At 45.1% G+C, this 17,000-nt stretch overlaps 1 long non-coding RNA gene across 2 annotated transcripts; it reads left to right on the plus strand.

Moving 5' to 3' along the window:
- The first annotated feature begins 8,110 nt into the window (after positions 1–8,110).
- Positions 8,111–13,186, plus strand: LOC121469115 (uncharacterized). Of its 2 annotated transcripts, none has more exons than XR_012053549.1 (3): positions 8,111–8,496; positions 10,339–10,426; positions 12,791–13,186. It is a non-coding gene; the product is annotated as an uncharacterized lncRNA (long non-coding RNA). The 2 variants fall into 2 exon arrangements; XR_012053550.1 differs by lacking the exon at positions 12,791–13,186 and adding an exon at positions 11,331–11,958.
- The last annotated feature ends 3,814 nt before the right edge of the window (positions 13,187–17,000 follow it).

A 17,000-nucleotide genomic window follows, 5' to 3' on the forward strand; every position in this document is an offset into this window, starting at 1 on the left:
GCTTCAGCCTATTTTATCTCCTTTCTCTCTCTCTCCCTGAAACTCAGTCTCATCTGAGAGGCAAATGGCATGGCCAAAGATGAAGGGATGTGGAGGATCAAGGGAAGTGCTGAGTATGGTGAATGAGTGAAGGAATGACTCAAATGAGAGATGTAAGAATGGGAAACAGGGACACAACATCCCATTCCTCCCACAGGCGAGACTGTTAGCAGGTTACTATGGAGAGCTTCCAGCACAGTGTTACCTTGCTTTGTGGGGGTGAATGCAGCCAGTCTCCAGTGCCTGCCAGCTCTGGAGGGTTTAGTTGTTAAACTTGCATTAGCAAAACTATAAAGAGCAGTAGTCCCTGTGATCTGTAGGCTTCTAGCAGCCGCCACTATGTGTCTGAAGGTCTGTTGCCCTGGGAAGTGAAATATGTGTTTCTCAGAAAATAAAAATCCCTGTACCAGAGTTGTGTGTTTGCTCCTGGCTGTACAAACACCCCAGTGAGAACTAGGGGAGAAGGAGAAAGTGGAAAGGTGTTTTGCATACATATCTGGCTGCAGAGAAACCTGCACTGTCAGTCCATGACCTGAGCAGCATGTGGCATCTGTCTTAGCCAGGGATTCGGGGCACTCAGATGTCACCGTGGGGACATGACCTGATTACTGGACCTCACAGCACAAGACAGCAGCCTCAGCTCAGTGCCTCGGTGCTGAGAGAAGTGCTCCCTGTCTAAAGGCCGTGGCCACTGCTGTGCTGGGGGAATATGGTGAGGGAAGGTCCCTTGTTCATTTATGGGGAGGTGGCATGTGCAAGCAGCCTTGGCTCCCAGCAGCAATGCACAGCATTGCTCTCTCCAGACACTGGAAAGGAGGGATGATCAGCTCAGGTGGAAGGTTGCAATGGCAACATATGCTCTGAAGACCAAAACTCTGGTCTTTGCAGCCTTTTGATTTTTTGCTGAGGTGCCTCTGCAGAGCATGCTGCACTGTGTTTACAGATGCATACCCACATCCTGTGGGGGACCTTAAGGGACAGACATAATGGCGAGATGCCTCCCTCTGCCTGCCACCCTCTCCCCATTGCAACACCAGGGGCTTGTGGCTAGGGGAAATGCATGGAAGTGACACAGCTGCTCTTTTTGGTGTGGAGAAAGTAATGCACCTTATCTCACAGAGCCAGTGTGAGGGCAAGCACAAGGAAGAAAAATGAGGTGCTCAGTAACAGGAGCTACTAGCAGGACCTAATTCAAGGTACTTCCTGCTACACTGTGTGCAGTGGAGACAGTAAAGGAACCACCAGTTCCCTTAAAAATCAATCCTGAACCAGCATGCTCTGCTGCGTCTCTGGTCAGGGCAAAGGCCAAAAGAATTCAATCTCTGAAAGGAGAAGGAACAATAAATTCCTTCGCAGAACTGTGCATATCTGATTTCTTGCTGTTTACAAATCCTCACTTTACCTCTGGGAGCTTGCTTGGTGTTTCAACCTTTCAGAGGGAGTCACAAAGGCATATGCTGTCACCTAGATGAAGTTACAGCCAGGTGGTCCCTGGCTTAAGCAGTGTGCTTCGTCTGACTCCAGTCCAGTCTGTCTGGTTTTGTGGGGGGGGCAATGTATGTAATTAAGGTCTAGGATTGCTTGTCCAACACAATAAGATCTCCTGCCAGTGACAACAGACTCTGCTTTAGGATTAAAAGCTCTGCTCTAGCAGCTGTCTCTGTCAGTCTGAGTGGGACTGGAGTTGTCTAGATATTTTTATGTAAGGCAGCGTGGTGGAGGAGGGAGAGTTTGCATGTGTGTTGTGCCTAGTTACTGGTTATTAGGTACCTGGACTAAATGTCAGCCCATTGGGAGCATTGACCTTCTCTCTGCCTGCCTTACCCCACTGTGTCAGTGCACTAGGAACCATCCTTAAATCTGCTGGTAGATGTGGGGCCTATGGAGGTTTTCTGGTTGTGCCTGTGGCTCTCTGAAGATGTGCAAGCTGAGATGAACCGGCGTGTTCAGCTACCAATAACAGTGAAAGTAACTCCAGTAGGCTCAGTGATTTGGGGTTCTTGTGGTGAAATCCGCCTCTCTGCACCTTTGCTACTCTAGGCACAGAGTATGACCTTGGCTGAGTCCTGACATAACTGCAGGGATATATGTAATTCCCAGAGTAAATCTATAAAACTCCTGCAATGGCCCTGGCTTTAAGGACAGGGGAAGTTTCCTACAACAAAGCGGATGGTGGGAAAAGGATTTTTTTAGCTCTGTGCTATATTGATTCAGAGTTTTTGTTGGAGGTCCCCCTTTCACTCTGCTGCTAGCACATAAAGCTTTTCTGGTTCATGTATGGGACAAAGTCCTTTAGTGGAGATAAACCATATCAACGCAAGCCCAGACATTTTCCTCCTTCTTTTCCAGGAATAGCATTACATCAGGTGGATGGGTCCCAGGGACTTGTCCCCAGACCCTGTCCCTGTTGGGACCATGTGGTGTCACATACTCGTTCCCAGTCACAGGATGAGATGTGGATTGTGTGGCTGCCAGCCACCTTGCTCCGGCACGTACGCACGGACTGCGGCCAGGTCGGGCTTGCGGCCCCTCTCCCTGCTGCGGTTTCCATTGCATGGCAGAACTCGCCATGGCACCGAGCCAGTGACCTGTCTGCCATCTCCTGGGCTTCGGTGTCAGACACCAGCCACTCATCAGAATCTCAGATGAGGGGAGCAGGCCCTCGCTTCCCAGACGCTGTGCAAATGAGCTGTCAGCCCCAGCCAGGGTGCAACAACACTGCAGGCTGTGCTGCCTGTCCCCCTTGTCTTTCCCTCTGCCTGCTGATCCTGCTGACTCCAATACACCTGCCAACGTCAAGTGGCATCACAGAACAAGGGCTGGGGACCATCCTATTAATCCTGTGATCTGTCTCCTGGTCACCTCAGTGGGAGAAAGGGATAGGGCTCTGATGACTAATTATGTTAAATATTTAGCACATTAGTACGAAGCTTGTGACATTCTTCATATTTGCATCTCCCTGCAGGGCTAATGTGAGGAAAGGGCAGGGATGTTTCTAGTCCTTGTAATAGTCACTGAACAGATAAGTCTGGTTTCTGGGAATTGAAGCAGAGTGCCTGAAGGATGTAATGCCAATATTATACTAATTTAATGAGGAGACAAATGCTCACCTATACTACATGCTTTTAGATGAGGATTATTTTTGTCACAATCCCTATTTTGGTAAGGTTTCTGCCACCTTGCCAAAACCTGTCCCATGTGTTATGCCACTGAGGAAAATAAATAGTGAAACTGGGTGTTTTTGTGATGTAGACATGCTTGTCCATAACACTTTTTTCCAGAAGATGCATGGCATCAGAGCACGTTTTCCTTCCTGGACTCATTCATCAAGGCTGCTTTGCTCAAGGCTGCTTTGCCAGGCAGTGTAGGGCTTAGCAATCAGACTCTGCTTCTCAGACTGAGCACACAGACACAGAGACACACACACACATACATACCTATACACAAGCATCAGGTTCAAAACACGCATCATAGCAAAGCCCATCTGTCCAAATCCTTCAGATTGCAGCATTCTTGTGTGCCAGTTCTTCATCTGAGAGGATGATATATATGAGTTCTCACATTGTGTTCAAATAAAGTACAGCCTTGAAACAGGTAAGGTCTAACCAAGTAAGAAGACAGACTATGGAAGGACAGGGAACCCGGGGAGTACTGGTGGGTAGTAGGGCTGTTAAATTTCATGAAGTTGTGCCAACAGAGTCAAAGAAGTCACCTGGAACTAAGTGAGAAGAAAAAGCCCAATCAGCCTCTTTTATCCAACAGCCTAATAAATGAACATTTATGAACACGAGAGTCACAACAATGCAGCGTTCTTAACCAGAATATAAATCCCTCCCTCCCCTGTGATCATAGGCACAACAAGCCCATCTCCCAGTCCTGTGACTTCTATAAAATCCTTATCCAAATGTCAGCAAAGGTGACCTTGTGCCTTTTTAAAGCAGTACTTTATAGTCACTTGACTGCACTTTACCAAAGTCCTTTCCCAGTTTGGCTTTCATCCCCTGCAAATAAATAAACACAACAGGCTGCCTCCACCTTCTCCTCCAGCCCTGCAGTGACCACTTGTGATAAGCCATGTCAGACAGACAGGTCTGGGGCTCTCCTGGGCAAGGCAAGGAAAGCCCTGGCATGGGGCATGCCTGCGTAGCTGGTAACTGCATGGAAAGGGCAGTGTGTATTTGGGATGGAGAGGGATACATACTGGTGTATATTGTAGCTGCACCTTTTGTCTGGAGGAGCGCTTAAAGGAAATTATGCCTGTTACCCATTTCCCTTCTCCAAGGAAAGCTCAGTATGAAGGCAGCTGCTGGGTGCCCAATCTTATTTTAGATTGTGCTTAAAGCAGGTTCAAATGTTCAGGTGTCAGAACAGATTTAAGTGGAAGACCTTCTGGATTATTAGCACTTAATTCTCTATGTCTCTACGCTTAGCTTGTGATCGTCCATTACTTCCTAGTATATATAATTAATGGTGCTTTTATTAAGTTTTTTTAACTTCTGTCCTCCCTTAACATGTTTCATTATTCAAGATAAATTCCAGCATCCAAGCTCTCACCAGAAGGGTGGAAAATTCCTGGAGCTGGTACCCTCACCAAGATCTGGGATTGCTCTGCTCAGGGCTTGCATGACATCAGGCTTGTCCTCTTGGCAAGTTTGAGGTTATCTGGAGGGTTAGCTGATACAGTGTCAAAGTGAGTCTGTGTTTTTTCACTCAGCTGGATGAATAGTCTGGTGCCCTTTGAGGGATGCCACGGATTAACTGTGAGTTGGTTGGGTATAAAGGAGTAAAAATACCACAGAGTTTTGTCTAAACCAGCCATATGGTGTCCCTGCAGAGTCTGTGGCTGAGCAAAGGGTTTGCACCAGTCACGCTCAGACAAGCTGTCCAGAGATGGGGAAGAAGAGGCAGAGCACACCAAGTGCCACACTTGCAGCCCTGAGCTCCCTCTCTGAGGGCAAATGAAGCTATGAGGTTTGTAAGGAAGAAAGAAAAATGAAATGCAGGTGGGAAATGGAGGCACAACTGCCTCCCCCCCGAGGCTATTTACTCTCTTAGAGCCTCCTGAAGAGCAGTAGCATCATTCTGACATGTAATGTCATGTATCTTCTGTTGTAATGCACTGGAGGGAGTTTCCTAACACAAGCTGCTAACTGGTATGCTTTTGTATGGGAAGAAAGATGGAGTTTTCTCATGGTGCTAAGATTATGGATGCGATCCTTTCACAAAGCTGGCCCATAAACTTTTTGTACATTTTGTTCTTGCTATGATAATAGCATGTATTGCCAACTCAACTAATTCCCCAGCTAATTTTAGCATGTCATGTTTAAGCTGGTGTCCCTATGTCTTTTGCTATGTTTCATCTACAGATGATAAATGATCCCTCAGTGCATAAAGTCATCAGTTTTGTTTTTCCTTTTCAGTCAAAATCCTCTGTTGTGAAATGGAGTTCTTAATAACTTTTGCTAGCTCATAATAAGAAGAGTAATTACAATATAATTCTTAACATATTTCCTGCTATGGTTTTTCTAGTTGAGCAGAGTCATAGCTTCCTTATCTGTTTTAGATCAGAAACTTGTTGACTGTAAGTGTCATCAGGGATAAGCTCTGTTCTAATTTCTAATGGTAATTAAGAACTCAGTTTCATCCAGTTTAAAACTCTCAGTCTATAAAATGCTAAAACAGCACCCCTCTTACAATATGCCTGAGTTATTTGCCCTACCATTCTTAGCCTAGACCTTAGTTAGAGGCCTATCTATGCTTTCCATCTACAGTACTGTGCAGTTAAGCCCATTTTAGAGAGGGTAAACTGAGGCAGAGAGGCATGAGCACATTGTTTTCAGGCTTTTCTCATTCAGCTGTCCATTAGGCCAGGCTGCTGACTGCAGGGCAGCGGATGCTTGTGATCTTTTTGTGTAGGAAGACGTGAAGTTGTGCCATCTGCCATGAGCAGTTCCTGCTTTGAAGTGGTTGCATTTTAGCAGTTGCCAAAGGACATCCTGTATATAGATGTGCAGTAACAATGCGGGTACAGAGTAAATACTGCATACAGTATCTGTAAAAGTGAAGCAGTCTAAAGATTTTGGGGCTGAAGTTGAAATGAAGTTCTCTGGAGATGAACTATGAGCTATGGTGGCACTTTGGGAAATTGCCAATCTTCTCACTTCCAAAGAAGACTCCCAGACTGATAATGAAGGACATGGATATCTAAATATGTCGCCAGCAGAAGAGAGGTCTCTAAATCCTAGTGTATGAACCTCAGATCTTCCTGTGTAATTATGCACATGCTTACAATCTCATCTGTAATCCCCTCTTTGATTTCTAACATTTTGCCACCATCCTGGGTGGGTCTAAGCCATCCAGGTTTCATTTGCCTAATTTAATTTATAATCCATGATAATGACCTTCTTCTGCCTGCTTTGGCAGATTCAGTCATATGTTGCCTAATCCAGCTTCCAAAAAATGCTGCTCCAGCTACCTCCATCCAATAATGTGATTAATGAACAAGGTTCCAGTGCATGCCTGTTATCACATAGATAACTCAGCTCATAATCCTTTGGTCTTTTAAAAATGAGCCGTGCCTTTCTAATTTGGAAAGGGCTTGCCTTCAGGAGACCAGGTTTCAGTGGTGGATCCCCGCCTAGCTTGTGTGCCTAGGCTCTAAAGGAGTAGGCTTTAAAAAAAAGCCAACAAAAAACCCAGTGCTAGTTTTCATACTGACTGTATTTAGCTAACCCTCCTCACTCAACACATGGCTGGCTGAATTATTTTAAACCATCAAACTCTCTATTCGTGTGCTGGAGTCCTGGGTGAGTGACTCAACCTGGAGTATTTCTACTCCAGCAACCAGGGCTGTCTAAAAGCCTTCATACACCTTTGAGGCTGTTACTGTCTTAATGGGACCACTCTTCCCAGGGGCATTCTCTTTGAGAAGAAAAATGAAGAGAGGAGGGAGAAGATATTTCTGTGCCTAAATGACATCTTGCAAAGCATGAGGTATCTGTTTGGGAACAACAGCCTATGTGACAGCCTGCTGTGTGGTGTTCAGAGTCAGGAGTTGTTTTTCCTGCGAGCTATGCTTCCAACCTCTCCTCCCACCTCATTGACAGTAACATCGGGATCTACCCGCACTCAACAGTTCTCTTTGGAACAGTGAGAGTGCAGCAAGAGAAAGAGAGTTTTCTTTCCTTATTACTCTGTTTTGAGGATAGCTTGCAGCTGTGCCTGGCTGGAAGGAATGTACAGATTTCATGGAGGATGGTCTAGAAATATTTCCTTTCTCAACTGCATCGCATCTCTGTTCATACACACAGTGGCTCATAACTGGGAAGTCTTCAGTGCCAATTCTTCTGACAACATACAGTAGGGAAGAAATAGAAATGGAGGCAATGCTTTTTCTATGGTCAGGTGGGAGATGGACAACACTGCATCACCCTCAGTAAAGGGGTTAATTATGGAGAAAAGTGTGCTAGAGCCTCTCAGTGTTAGAAATAGACCAAAATAGAGTAAGTGCTGCAGAGTACAGCATCCTTTCAAGTACTGGTGTTGGTGAGATAATACGTACTAGAAAGTGTCTATTGAGACAGAGGAAAGACATCACTTGTATCTTGAGGGCAGAGCATCTTAGAAATAAATTTAAAGAATAACCTTTCTTTGGGTATTTAATTTCCCTCCTGTTGGAAGTGCTTACCTACAGTTACCTACAATTAAGTCTGTGATGAGAGTGCATGTGTGTGGGTGTATGTATGTGTATGCACAGCACAAAGGCTATAGTTAATACACAGAACTAAACGCTTCGTTCCGGAGCCCCAGACGTACACAGCCTCTCAATACTCATCAATTTCAGTGGGTGTGAGACCTTTCAAAGACCTGGATTCATGCAGCAAATTCTTTGCCACAGGCTTAGGATTAGTGATTTTTTTCTGCTCATGATGCAGTACAAACTTGGAAATCAGCTCTGCATCTATTCATCAGCTGAAGTATGAGCCCCTTTTATTAGTGCCTTTTGTGGTAATAACTGTGATCTATTTAAAGCCTTCAAACTGCAATTCCCCACAGCAGATGTAGTGGAAGCAGATATCCATGGAAATCAGTCAAAATGAGCTCGTGTTGCTGTGCAAAGGGTGGGCTCTGTTCTGCTCAGCAACAGTTACCAAATTCCTGCCACATGGCCTTTGTCTCCTTCTTCAGTGGTTTGGGGCTTGGTGCGAGGTTTCTTGGGGAAGTTTTGCTGCCATTTAAAATCCCTGCTTCATATTCACTCTCTGTCATTTCTCCCCCTTACAGGGCATTCAAGGAAGAGACACTGCTCTTCTTGTGGCCAAGCTCTGAATCCTCAAAGTTGTCATGGCTAAATCCATGTGGTATGACTGCCAACCATGGTCCCCTGTTAACAGCAGCAAACTCATTCTCATCTCAGCAAGTGACCCTGCAACAAGAACTATGAAGCTGCTTAGGTGGGTAAGTGTTGCAGGAAACCAGGGGGGACCAGCCTTTATTTGGGACACAGTTGAGATGCTTTGATTTGTTTGTGGTGGGTTTTTTGGTTGGTGGTTTTTTTTGTGTTTTTTTTGTTTTGTTTTTTTTTTTTTTTTTTTTTTCCCCTTAATGAACTGTTTTATTTAAATCTCATCCTCTGCACTTGGCTGATTGGTATCAGAGCTGGCCAAATGCAGGGTTTCTCTGCCTCAGAGGATACCATCGATGGCTATTAAGAATTCTGGATAGGAAATATTTTGGTACAAATTACTGTGTAAACCAAGGCTCATATTTACAGCAGGAATTGTTCCCTGTTAGGCTGTTCTTATTGGAGTGGGATTGGAGCAAACTGAGAAAAGAGAAAAAGATGCACTAGGTATGCCTGAGAAGGGAGAGTGGTGCCCTTGCAGTGTGTATTGACCCTTGCAGGAGTAGTCAAAAGTCCATAGAAAACCCTTATAAGTCCATACAGGGACCAAAACTGTTCAATATTAGTACAATTTAATAGTAATGGCCCAGGTAGTGGGATCAATTGCATCCTCAGAAATTTTGCCGACGACACCAAGCTGACTGGTGCAGTTGACATACTGGTGGCAAGGATGATACCAAGTGCTGCTCCACTCTTAAGCTGTATACTGTTGTGTCCTGAGAAGATTGTTCTATGGAGGAATTAATGCAACTCCCCAGTACAGCCTAAACTAGTTGTCATGACATCACATGTTCATTTGCTTATTTTTCCCTGAGTAATTGGGATTTGGCCTGTGACAGAGACAGAAATGGGAAGCATATTTGCCCACCCAGGCTACAGAGAAAGACTGTAAATGGTGACATTAGTCAAGTAGCAGTTTGAGTCATGTTTAGTACCACTGCACAGCTGTGTGAAGAAGAAATCCTCTGGGAAACTGAGCAAGGAAAAATGGAAAGAAAAAAAAAAAAAAAAAAAAAGAGCACTTTAACTAGCACTGACTAGTTCTTTCTTGTCATTATTTCCTTGGGATGTTGTCACGCATTATGGAGGAGATATTGTTTGGCCCAAGTACATGGGATTTCTTCCTCCCAACTCTTCAGTAAATCCTAAAGTTCTTTTCAAACCAAGATTGCCATAAAGCTGGGGTTCCTGGCTCAGACTCTTTCTCCCATTCAGTTCATTGTTACTGTCCAATCTCCCAGATGTGAAACAGCTGCTCACACAGCAGCATCTAGCCAGATGTTGGAGATCTGATTAGACACTGGAATGAGAACTGGAACCAGGGAAAGGACATTTAAATCTTCAGATTCAACCTGCTTCTTTATTACAGACATAGTGGTGGGCTATGTCATTCCACATTCAGATGACTGGCTTCAGAGTTTCATTGTAGACATCTACCCCAGGCTTCCACAGGATATCGTTTATCCAAAAAAATCAAAACAAAATCAAAAACAAAACCAAAACAAAACAAAAAACCCCAACTTTCTCAATGAAAACCTTTTGATCCATTTGAGGCCTGAGTATTGGACAAAGCACAGGGGACCAAATATAGTCTCTGCTCTGCAGACAACCTTGCTGAGCTGACATTTGTTGCTAGTAAGGGTTGCACTGAGATAATTTCCCAATAAGGTAAAATTAATCTGTTTCACTCCCCATGAATGTAAAAAAATAAGAGCATGACTATCATTACTTAAGTCACCTGTCTTCTGCTAGAGATTCACCTTTGCATTGACATAACTGCTACAGAAGACCACATCCAGCGTTGTAGTGCAGCTTCTAAAGTTCCTCTAGAAAAGCTGGGTGTAAGCACAGCCTGCCTGACATGCAGCTGTTGACTCCTGCTGTTTCTCTTGTAGGCTTAACCTGCTCCAGAAAGGGACAGTCACTTCAACCAAGAACAGACTTTGCTCATTTTCTTCCAGATGCTCCATCCTGCTGCACAAGGTAAGGTGAAATGATTTCATTACGTGGCCTCATATACTCAACACAGCTTTAAATTGTAAGACACAAAATACACTCAAATGGATCTACTTGTTCTTCACATAACTCCTCTGGGTAATTGTGAAAGACTGTGTGCTCAGTTTGTAGGAGAGGGCACCATGACACAGAGGACTTCAAAGAGTGATTCTAGCAAGTAGAAGGTGCCAAGATAGGAGGTGGCTTGGATTACAAAACAGTCAGAGAAAGGAGATGAGCACTGCAGCAAAACTGGATTCAGTTGCAGAAAATAACCCCAAATGACACACTTGACATTAACTTCGTTGTGAGCTTAACTTGAAGTTTATGGAGGGAAATCTTTTAGCCATACTGTACTGAAGGACAGAAAAAATGACCTCAGATGATACAGATTATCTCTACTACTTTCTAAAGAAAAAAACCCAAATCTATTTTTCTAATGTAATCTGAGGACCACTTAACTATACATAAGATGTAGTGGTTGATACTGTCACAACAGACTTCCCTCATTTTGGTAGATATAATAGGTTGGATTGCCATATTTCCAGTCAAGCCAAACAGCATCAAACCATTCCCTGGGAAAAGTTCAAATGCAAATGGTCATACTCTGTCAGCTGTGACTCATTGCATCAAGTCCAGTGACTAAGAAGGTCAAAACCAATTAATTCAGAGACGAAGGTACCAGAGCTTTCAGTTCTGCTGCCACACTTCAGAACCACGCTCGGAATAAAACTTGAGAACTCATTTCACTGCCTTCTCTTCCTGAGCTTTGAGGTCATCATTGTTTGTCTAAATGTGAGCCAAGCACTCTGAGGTGAGCCACAGAGGACAGTAGCTGCCTGACAGCTGCTCACAAGGACTTTTATTTTGCCTTCCCTCTTCCTTTGACCAGAATTTCCATGATTGGTCATGGAAACCTTCCTGCAACACTGCCAAGGCAAGCTGCCCATAGATGAAGACCTTAGCTCCAATTTCCCAGCTGAGAATTTTCCCACCCGGCATATGCAGCAAAGGAATGGTTACTCAGGCTTTTAGTCACCAGCACCCCACCGGACTTCACCGCGGTTAAAGCACGATGTTTAACAAAGCGACGTTTGTTGATTTGAAGCGTGTTTTGTCAGAAAATTCCTGCCCGGCCCAGTGGGAAGGCTGTGCCGCCGGGAGCCGCAGAAGCATTGGGAGCCCTGTGGCCGAGGGGCTGCCCGTGTTTGCACAGCCGTGTGAGGGCTGGGAGCCGCAGCCCAGGACACGCCTTCAACCCACTGCCCGGGGTCACGACTGCTGCAGGAATAGTGGGAAGCGCTTTCCCGGCGTGTCAACTCCCCCACCCTCCAATTAATCCAGTTCCTCAGAATTCTGCATTTTGTGCAGGAATTCGCATTTGCGTGGCACCCCGGGGGCGGATGGAGCCATGGCGCGGGGCCGTCACTGAGGGGGAGCCGCCACGAGATGGCGCCCTGGCGCCTCGCGCCCCCGCCGAGGCGGGCGGGTGTTTTTTCCTTTTTTTTTTTTTTTTTTTAATTTTTAAATTTTTTTTTTTTTTTTTTTTTTTTTTTTTTTTTTTTTTTGGTCTGGCTTTTTGCACCCCCTTCCGACAGACAGCCTGGGGCGCTGTGCAGAGCCGTGTGTGAGCAGCGGTGGGATCCCGCTGCCCGCCGTGCTGGAGCAGCGTGAGGGATGCTCCCTGGACAGCCCCCGGCAGGGAAGGAGTGCTGGCCCATCCCTTTGCTGCTCCCACACACGTCCCAGCCCCTCTCCTCACCAAGAGAGGGTCAGCGCGCTGACACACAGTGTGGCTCAAATCCTTATTGAGCGTGGCGTAGGAGAATTCTATCTCCCCTCTCGTCCTTCCAGCCTCTGGCACCCACTTGCACCTCCACCACCTGCCCCACTGGCTTCTCAGGCGTTTGCAGGTGAGGGACAACGAAATGTGAGAGGGTGTAAATCCTGATGAAACCCAGTGCCAAAGCAGCTGGACAACTCCAGCCCAGCACTCTGGCAAAACATGGTTTTCCAGGAAGCTTTTCAGTTCCTGGGGGACTGGGAAGGATTGGGACCCTCCTCTCCATTAAACCCCAGCATTTACCGAAGAGTGGTGAATCTGTGGAGACTCTGGTTGCAGGATTGAGCTTTTGAACGTGGATAAGCCCAGGAGAAAGATGTGGCACCAAAACAGACCAAGAAATCACACCTGCCTGACATGAGCCTGCTCTAAGCAGCTTCCCCTTCCTTTCTCCATGTGTCCTGTTGTCTTCACCAACTCCAAGGAATGATTTTCCTTGAGGCTGTAGGGATCTCTGCTGGGCAGAACGATCTGTTCTGTGAACTCTCATTCTTTTTTCCCCATTACAGGTCATTTGTTTGACTGTTGGATACACTTCATCAGGGGTGTAACATTGATCATTGCACTAACCTCATCTTAAAACTTTTTACTTCTCTTGATTGTCCTTAAGAGCACTCAAAAACTCACAGGACCTGCTTGGTGTTGGATCTTCTGAGCTCCGCAGCTTCCCTTAAAAACAGATCTTAGATCTATTGAATTACAATGGCATGAAAGTCTTTGAGACAAAAGATGGAGTGGAAAATGTGATAGCTGTTCTGCAATTAAAAAAAAACCAAAATAAATAGCAGATTCTGTTTTTTCTGTATTGGGGGCTTAGTGTGTAGGAATTTACAAACTCAGTTAAAAATAAACCAACCCCAAACTGATTTACATGGAAAGTCAATTAAAAAAATAGAAAGAAAGAACGCAAGCTTCTAAACTGTAGGAAACAAAATGATTTTTGGAAGCATCTATTCCCTTAATTGGACATCTATTTCTAGATGAAGTCATTTGTGCATGGAATCCAGCTGTATGGCTTTTGTTTGTCACTGAAATGATCAGTTTCTGAAAGTGTGAGTGTCATGTGGAGAACCTCATCCATGCCTTGAAAAGGACTCCTGCCCAAGCAAGGCTTTGTTGGCAGTGTCAGAGGGTGCAGAGTCAAGCTGTGTTGTAATCCCTAATTGTAGGTATTTTTTAAAGGTACTGGTGGCTTAGTGGGTTGTAGTTGGTGCCCCAAGAAGGGGGTGGAAGTCCGTGTGCCAGGTTAGTCCGGATCTGCTGCTTTTATGAGAGGTCAGAAGAGGTGGGGCTGGGTGTAGGCAGGACAGGCCCAGGGCAGCCCTGCTCCTGCAGCTCCCCTCACCTCTGCCAGCGCTGTTGAAGCTGGCTGGGGCTCCTGACAGACTTTGGCCAGGGGCTGATGACTAATGCTGGGATGGGTAGCTGCTGCTCCAAGTACTCTCTTTCCCCTGAATGACTGCAGGAACATCTGTCCCTACTCTTAAAAGGTCTCTCCCATCTCTCCATTGCCTTTTATGTCCTCTCCCCTTAAGGCTTCCTTTCTCACATCCAATTTTACCTGTCCAGGCTCCTTATCCCACCGATGTCAAAGCTCATGACACTCCAATGATATGGCTATTTTAAAAGCCCAGTCAAACCCCATTGCAAACCTCCCCTACTCAGATCTCATTGCCATCAGTGGAAGTGGTGGGGGCTCACTACTGTTTGACTTTGGGGTATTAGGGCTCCCCTGGACCCTTTTGCAAGCCTTCCTAAGCCTCATGGTACCTATTTCAGCAATACTGACAGCCTAGATTTGCAGAAGGTGGAACCCATGCCATACAGGTAAGTCTCTGTCCCATTCCAGACAAGTCCTGCCTCCAAATGCACTGAATAACCACAATGCAACACAGATATTTCTGTCACACCCCAGTCTGAGGTATAATTCCTGTTCTTCATTTGCAACCAGATAAAATTTAGGACCCCCCCTTTCAACTCCATAACATCCAAATTAACCCTTCACAGGATGTGTACACAGCTCCAATTCCCAGGCATGCTCAAGCTTTGGAGAGATTCCAGTTCAGTTCTTTGCAGCTCCACACCATTTCTAGCTACCGCGTGTCACCTCTTCTTAGGCCAACATTTAGCAGTAGACTTCTCCATCAAGCTTCCAAGATGTTGGCTGTCAACACGCAGACATGAAAACCAGCCTCCCACTTCTCTCCTTCTTCCTTCCCTACCTCTCACCATACTGCAGAGTCCCTTGGGCTCCTGCCATGTAGAAATAATTCCATAAAAACAATCTAGCTGTCTGTGGTAGATGGGTATGGATGACCTGCTTTCACAGAGACCCTCCACAAGTAGTGCAGTTTCCTGGTATATCCCTCACCTCTGCACCCTGTGCTGTTTTACTACCAAGGCACCACCCAGTGGTCCTAAAACCCAATCTACCTTCTCTCTTTTCCTCCTTAAACTAGACAGTTTATTTTTTTGCAATAAATAGAAGCAGCCATGAGTCCTTCAAGGAAAAGATGTGTTCCTCTCCTCCTCACTCCACCTACATGGCATGAATCTTAGGCTGTATTTCCCAAGTTTGATTGAAATAAGCTTCTTGCTGCTGGCAGAATCTGCCTCCGCGCCCTCTCTGCTCATTCAATGAGTGACACTAATCAGTGGTGTGGGAGGTAAGGACAATACCAACTACCAAGGTGATTGACAAGCCTCACTCAAAAGGTACATGTACCCCAAAAGGTATCTGAGGGTGAAATAGGATGGATCAATCCATCTCTTTGTATCATTGCCCATTGCGGGCACAGTTTTTCATTTAAATTAATAGTTCACTGAGAAGAAGAAACAAAGCAAGTTTCCTCCCAGAAAAGCCTTATTTGTTGAAGATTTTAGAGTATTTTGGGTTTTTTTGCTCCTGTTAAATGAGAAAATGCCTCCATGTTAATCACAATATGGAATCTTCATGAAAAATCAGACCCTGCTGGGCAGAAAAAGATCTCTGAATTATCTCAGTGGGAGAGCTGGCACTAATTTACTGCTGTTGTGCTCCAAGTACTTCTGATGCAAAAGATGAATGGAGCTGAAAGTTTGTAGCTTGACTTGCATATACATTTAGGCTTTTTGAATAGCATCAGCTGGGCAATGTAAATTGGTATGAGACCCTTGACTCATGGTTAGAGTCAGCAACCTTGCCCTGTGTGATCTGCCCTCACACCTAATTTCTTTTCGAGCAGTCTTCCTTTCCTCCTCCCCACTACATTTATTTTTTGCTACTCCAAAGCCCTAGATGTAGAAATGTGCTGCTGTTTCTCTGATGTACCTTCCAAAAAGGTGAGTTTCATGCATGTTGTAGTTTATTCTCATGAGTTTACCAATGAGCCATTTAATAAACAGAGATAGAGATGAAGGAAGCAGCGACTGCTGTCACAGAGATGTGAAGGATGATGTTGTTTCACACTATAAGCAGGTTGCATGAGAGATATTTCCAAACCCTCTAGCCTTTTCTACCATGCTCCTTGAACAATACTGTAGACTACAGCTGTACTAGAAAAATAAATGTAGGAACTTTCTCTGTCACTGAAACCAACTGGAATGGAAAGGTCTGCATTTACTTACATGAAACATCATTATCCTCCCTAAGAGGGTCTGCAAACTCCTTATGAAGAATTGTTTCTGGCCTGGGCTAAATCATAGACTGTTTAAAGATATTGTCTGCTAGGATATCTCCTTGGTCTGGGTCAAAAAGTGACCAAACACCTCCTTGGTCTGGGTCAAAAAGGGAATGTACTATAATTTAAGAGGAGTGATTCAGTTCTGAAATCTGGGAACACAACCTGGCACCATTTAATTTTTAATACAGTCATGACCAAGATGTCTCTTGCTTCTGAGCATTTGATTTTGTAAATTCTGTAACACAGCTTCCACCTTAAAGCCCTTCCTTCCGTGTCAGGGTGAGAGGTGACAGTGGACCAGAGAAGAAGGGAAGATGGAGGCAGAATAAATCTTGATGAAGCAGAGCAAAAAGGAACACCAAGTGGGAATCTCCTGTACAGTGTCTTCCTCTCTGCAGGGCAGAGGCTTGTGTCACTCCACTTCCTAACAGAACACTGGAGACCATAATTTTCCAGGTGGGAAACTGCCCCAGCTTTCCTCTGGGTAGCTTCTGTTTTGTAGTGTCCCTTTGCCTGAATGTGCATTTGCTGTTTCTGTGATGAGGCAAGGACTCTGAAGCTGTGGTTCCCAGGCTGGGGAAAGCAGTCAGGACTTCTAGCTAAGGGTGAGACTTCCAACAGGTAGGTTGTCTCTTTAACCACTGTTAAGCTTCTCTAGTTTTATGGTCAGATATAAAAGACCAAATCTTTGGGGTATTAGTTTCCAGTGTTTTTGTTTAACAATCAGGATCAACACCTCCAGCTTTTTGGGCTTGCATCAGATTACATGCTGATATAGGCTCACCCTGGCAACATGTTCTCACAGCCTAATTGGAGGCACAGACTTTTGGAATACCTTGCATGGGCTTGTGCTTTCACACCAACCCAGCAAGCCATAGGCCATTGGTGCCCAGCTACTACTGCTGGCCTGATGTCAAACCCCAGATCCCAGGAATAGTACTACTACTCAGTTTAAGGGGACATCTGATATACACACACACCCTTAGATATTCTTTTGCTCATCTGAGTTTGCTTCCTGAAGTTTCCTGTTTCCCTCTGAATGATTTCTGTTGGAGAA

This window comes from Taeniopygia guttata, chromosome 1A (genome assembly GCF_048771995.1).
Source record: "Taeniopygia guttata chromosome 1A, bTaeGut7.mat, whole genome shotgun sequence".
Taxonomy (NCBI): domain Eukaryota; kingdom Metazoa; phylum Chordata; class Aves; order Passeriformes; family Estrildidae; genus Taeniopygia; species Taeniopygia guttata.